Raw genomic sequence first — 5,999 nt, forward strand, 5'->3', positions numbered from 1 at the left:
CAATATATAATAGTCCATACTTTGCCTAAGTTTAGACGACGTAAACTGGCGTTCAACGCCAGCTCTCTGCCTAATTCTGGCGTCCAGCGCCAGAAACAAGCTGCAAAGTGGAGTTCAATGCCCAAACTGGCACAAAAGCTGGTGTTCAACTCCAAGAAGGACCTCTACACGTACAACACTCAAGCTCAGCCCAAGCACACACCAAGTGGGCCCCGGAAGTGGATTTATGCATCAATTACTTACTTCTGTAAACCCTAGTAGCTAGTTTATTATAAATAGGACCTTTTACTATTGTATTTGACATCTTTGGATGCCTGGTTCTTAGATCAGAGGTGCTGGCCATTCGGCCATGCCTGGACCTTTCACTTATGTATTTTTAACGGTAGAGCTTCTACACTCCATAGATTAAGGTGTGGAGCTCTGCTGTTCCTCAAAGATTAATGCAAAGTACTACTGTTTTCTATTCAATTCAACTTATTCCACTTCAAAGATATTCATTTGCACTTCAACCTGAATGTGATGAACGTGACAATCATCATCATTCCCTATGAACACGTGCCTAACAACCACTCCCGTTCTACCTCCGATTGAACGAATATCTCTTAGATTACTAATATAGGGGACCGAGTCCGAGATATTGGGATCTTCGTGGTATAAGCTAGATTGATGGTGGCATTCATGAGAATCCAGAAAGTCTAAACCTTGTCCGTGGTATTCCGAGTAGGATTCTGGGATTGAATGACTGTGACGAGCTTCAAACTCGCGAGTGCTGGGCGTAGTGACAGACGCAAAAGGATAGTAAATCCTATTCCAGTATGATCGAGAACCTCCAGATGATTAGCCATGCAGTGACAACGCATCGGACTATTTTCACAAGGAGGAATAGGATGCAACCAACGACAAAGGTGATGCCTCCAGACGATTAGCCGTACTGTGATAGAGCATTTGGATCATTTTCCCAAGAGAGATCGAAAGTAGCCATTGACACCAGTGACATCCTTACATAAAGCTAGCCATAGAAAGGAGTAAGATTGATTGGATGAAGACAGCAGGAAAGCGGAGGTTCAGAGGAACGAATGCATCTCCATACGCTTATCTGAAATTCTCACCAATGATTTACATAAGTATTTCTATCCTTATTCTATTAGTTATTTTCGAAAACCCCATTACTATTTTATATTTGCCTGACTGAGATTTACAAGGTGACTATAGCTTGCTTCATACCAACAATCTCCGTGGGATTCGACCCTTACTCACGTAAGGTATTACTTGGACGACCCAGTGCACTTGTTGGTTAGTTGTGCGAAGTTGTGAACCATGGTATTGGCATCATGTTTTTGGCGCCATTACCAGGGAAAGAAAGAGCAATAAATTTTACATAATCAAGGTGTAATCACAATTTCGTCCACCAAGTTTTTGGCGCCGTTGCCGGGGATTGTTCGAGTTTGGACAACTGATGGTTCATATTGTTGCTCAGATTAGGTAATTTTCTTTTTGTTTTATTTTCAAAAATTTTTCAAAAATCTTTCAAAAACTTCTCCTTTGTTTTCGAAAAAAAAATGTTTTCAAAAATATATTTTTCTTCAGAATTTTTAAGAATGAATTCTAGTGTTTAATGAAGCATGTTGAAGCCTGGCTGGCTGTAAAGCCATATCTAAACTCCTTTGGGATTGGTCTTCAACTAATCACCTCAATGGATGTAATTCCATTCTAAAGCTTGTCTGGCTATTAAGCCATGCCTGACCCTTTGATTAGAGCTTTAGACTAAAGAGCATAAGATTCCTGGAATTCATATTAAAAATTTTGGAATCCTTATTTTTCTTTTTTCAAAATGATTTTCGAAAAAATACAAAAAAAAAATTAGAAAATCATAAAAATCAAAAATATTTTTTGTGTTCTTGTTTGAGTCTTGAGTCATGTTATAAGTTTGGTGTCAATTGCATGTGCATCTTTCATTTTTCGAAAAAATTCATGCATTCATAGTGTTCTTCATGATCTTCAAGTTGTTCTTGGTAAGTCTTCTTGTTTGATCTTTGCATTTGCATGTTTTGTGTCTTTTCTTGTTTTTCATATGCATTCTTGAATTCTTAGTGCCTAAGCATTAAAGAATTCTAAGTTTGGTGTCTTGCATGTTTTCTTTGCATTAAAAAAATTTTTCAAAAATTTGTTCTTGATGTTCATCATGATCTTCATAGTGTTCTTGGTGTTCATCTTGACATTCATAGCATTCTTGCATGCATTCATTGTTTTGATCGATCACTTTCATGCATTGCATCATTTTTCTTGTTTTTGTCTCTCATCATAAAAATTCAAAAATCAAAAAAATATCTTTCCCTCTTTTCTCTCATAATTTCGAAAATTAGATTTGACTTTTTCAAAAATTTTTTAAAATCTAGTTGTTTTTATGAGTCAAATCAAATTTTCAATTTAAAAATCTTATCTTTTTTTAAAATCTTTTCCAAAAATCAAATCTTTTTCATTTTTCTTAGTTATTTTCGAAAATTATAAAAATGTTTTTCAAAAATCTTTTTCTTAATTTTATCTCATAATTTTCGAAAATAACATCATCAATTAATGCTTTGATTCAAAAATTTTAAGTTTGTTACTTGCTTGTTAAGAAAGATTCAAACTTTAAGTTCTAGAATCATATCTTATGCTTTCTTGTGAATCAAGTCATTAATTGTGATTTTAAAAAAATCAAACCTTTTTCAAAACCAATTTCAATCATATCTTTTCAAAAATATCTTCTTATCTTATCTTTTTCAAAAATATGATTTCAAAATATCTTTTCTAACTTCCTAACTTCTTATCTTTTCAAAATTTGTTTCAACTAACTAACTAACTTTTTGTTTGTTTCTTATCTTTTTCAAAATCACCTAACTAACTCTCTCTCTCTCTAATTTTCGAAAACATCTTCCCTCTTTTTCAAAATTTCTTTTTAATTAATTAATTATTTTAATTCTTAATTTTAATTTTCGAAAATTACTAACCTTTTTCAAAAACTATTTTCGAAAATCACTAACTCTTTTTCAAAAATTATTTTCGAAAATCCTCTCCCTCTCTCCTCTTATTCTATTTATTTATTCATCTACTAACATCTCTTCCTCACATCACTCACCAAATTCGAACCCCCTCTTCTATCTGTGTTCGAATTTTTCTTCTTCTTCTTTTTCTACTAACAATAAGGAACCTCTTTACTGTGATATAGAGGATTCCTCTTCTTTTCTTTTTTTCTTCTCTTTCTTATGAGAAGGGACAGAGAAAAAGGCATTCTTGTTGAAGCTGATCCAGAACCTGAAAGGACTCTGAAGAGGAAACTAAGAGAAGCTAAATTACAACAATCTAGAGACAACCTTATTGAAAATTTCGAATAAGTAAAGGAGATGGCAGCCGAACCTAACAACAATAATGCAAGGAGAATGCTTGGTGACTTTACTGCACCTAATTCCAATTTACATGAAAGAAGCATCTCTATTCCTGCCATTGGAGCAAACAACTTTGAGCTGAAACCTCAGCTAGTTTCTCTGATGCAGCTCAACTGCAAGTTTCATGGACTTCCATCTGAAGATCCTTTTCAGTTCTTAACTGAATTCTTGCAGATATGTGATACTGTTAAGACTAATGGAGTAGATCCTGAAGTCTACAGGCTCATGCTTTTCCCTTTTGCTGTAAGAGACAGAGCTAGAGTGTGGTTGGACTTTCAACCCAGAGATAGCCTGAACTCTTGGGATAAGCTGGTCACGGCTTTTTTAGCCAAGTTCTTTTCTCCTCAAAAGCTTAGTAAACTTAGAGTGGACGTTCAGACCTTCAGACAGAAAGAAGGTGAATCCCTCTATGAAGCTTGGGAGAGATACAAAGGACTGACCAAAAAGTGTCCTACTGACATGCTTTCAGAATGGACCATCCTGGATATCTTTTATGATGGTTTGTCTGAATTGGCAAAGATGTCATTGGATACTTCTGCAGGTGGATCCATTCACCTAAAGAAAACACCTGCAGAAGCTCAAGAACTCATTGATATGGTTGCTAATAACCAGTTCATGTACACTTCTGAGAGGAATCCTGTGAGTAATGGGACGCCTATGAAGAAGGGAGTTCTTGAAGTTGATACTCTGAATGCCATATTGGCTCAGAATAAAATATTGACTCAGCAAGTCAATATGATTTCTCAGAGTCTGACTGGAATGCAAGCTGCATCCAACAGTACTCAAGAGGCTTCTTATGCAGAAGAAGCTTATGATCCTGAGAACCCTGCAATAGCAGAGGTAAATTACATGGGTGAACCTTATGGAAACACCTATAATCCATCATGGAGAAATCATCCAAATTTCTCATGGAAGGATCAAAAGCCTCAACAAGGCTTTAATAATGGTGGAAGAAACAGGTTTAGCAATAGTAAGCCTTTTCCATCATCCACTCAGCAACAGACAGAGAATTCTGAGCAGAATCCATGTAGCTTAGCAAACTTAGTCTCTGATCTATCCAAGGCCACTGTAAGTTTCATGAATGAAACAAGGTCTTCCATTAAAAATTTGGAAGTACAAGTGGGCCAGCTGAGTAAAAGGATCACTGAAATCCCTCCTAGCACTCTCCCAAGCAATACAGAAGAGAATCCAAAGAGAGAGTGCAAGGCCATTAATAGTACCAAAATGGCCAAACCCAAAGAGGGAAAGGAAGACGTGAATCCCAAGGAGGAAGACCTCCTGGGACATCCAGTGACCAATAAGGAGCTTCCCTCTGAGGAACCAAAGGACTCTGAGGCTCATCTAGAGACCATAGAGATTATATTGAACCTCCTTATGCCATTCATGAGTTCTGATGAGTATTCCTCTTCTGAAGAGAATGAGGATGTTACTGAAGAGCAAGCTGCCAAGTTCCTTGGTGGAATCATGAGGCTAAATGCCAAATTATTTGGTATTGAGACTTGGGAAGATGAACCTCCCTTGTTCACCAATGAACTAAGTGATCTGGATCAACTGACATTGCCTCAGAAGAGACAGGATCCTGGAAAGTTCATAATACCTTGTACCATAGGCACCATGATCTTTAAGGCTCTGTGTGACCTTGGTTCAGGGATAAACCTCATGCCCCTCTCTGTAATAGAGAAACTGGGAATCTATGGGGTGCAAGCTGCTAAAATCTCATTGGAGATGGCAGACAATTCAAGAAAACAGGCCTATGGACAAGTAGAGGACGTGTTAGTGAAGGTTGAAGGCCTTTATATCCCTGCTGATTTCATAGTCCTGGATACTGGAAAGGAAGAGGATGAATCCATCATCCTAGTAAGACCTTTCCTAGCCACAGCAAGAGCTGTGATTGATGTGGACAGAGGAGAATTGATCCTTCAATTAAATAAGGACAACCTTGTGTTTACAACTCAAGGATCTCTCTCTACATCCATGGAGAGGAAGCATAAAAAGCTTCTCTCAAAGCAGAGTCACACAAAGCCCCCACAGTCAAACTCTAAGTTTGGTGTTGGGAAGCCACAACCAAACTCTAAGTTTGGTGTCAAACCCCCATATCCAAACTCTAAGTTTGGTGTTGGGAGGTTTCAACAAAGCTCTGCACATCTGTGAGGCTCCATGAGAGCCCACTATCAAGCTATTGACATTAAAGAAGCACTTGTTGGGAGGCAACCCAATGTTTATTTATCTAATTTTCATTGTTTTTCATGTTTTATTAGGTTCATGATCATGTGGAGTCACAAAATAAATATAAAAATTGAAAACGGAATCAAAAACAGCAGAAGAAAAATCACACCCTGGAGGAAGCATCTGCCTGGCGTTCAACGCCAGAACAGAGCATGGTTCTGGCGCTGAACGCCCAAAATGGGCAGTATCTGGGCGCTGAACGCCCGAAATGGGCATCATCTGGGCGCTGAACGCCAGAATTGCACCCTAGAGAGGAGCTGGCGTTGAACGCCCAGAACAAGCATGGTTCTGGCGTTCAACGCCAGAAATGGGCAACAAATGGGCGTTGAACGCCCAAAATGGGCACCA

At 37.8% G+C, this 5,999-nt stretch overlaps 1 non-coding gene across 1 annotated transcript; it reads right to left on the reverse strand.

Annotated features, from left to right (window-relative positions):
* Positions 1-3,782: 3,782 nt before the first annotated feature.
* Positions 3,783-3,890, reverse strand: LOC148564783 (small nucleolar RNA R71). Its single transcript, XR_015883852.1, has one exon. It is a non-coding gene; the product is annotated as a small nucleolar RNA R71 (small nucleolar RNA).
* Between the last annotated feature and the right edge of the window lie 2,109 nt (positions 3,891-5,999).

This window comes from Arachis ipaensis, chromosome B5, assembly GCF_059453495.1.
Source record: "Arachis ipaensis isolate K30076 ecotype BB chromosome B5, ASM5945349v1, whole genome shotgun sequence".
Classification (NCBI taxonomy): Eukaryota; Viridiplantae; Streptophyta; class Magnoliopsida; order Fabales; family Fabaceae; genus Arachis; species Arachis ipaensis.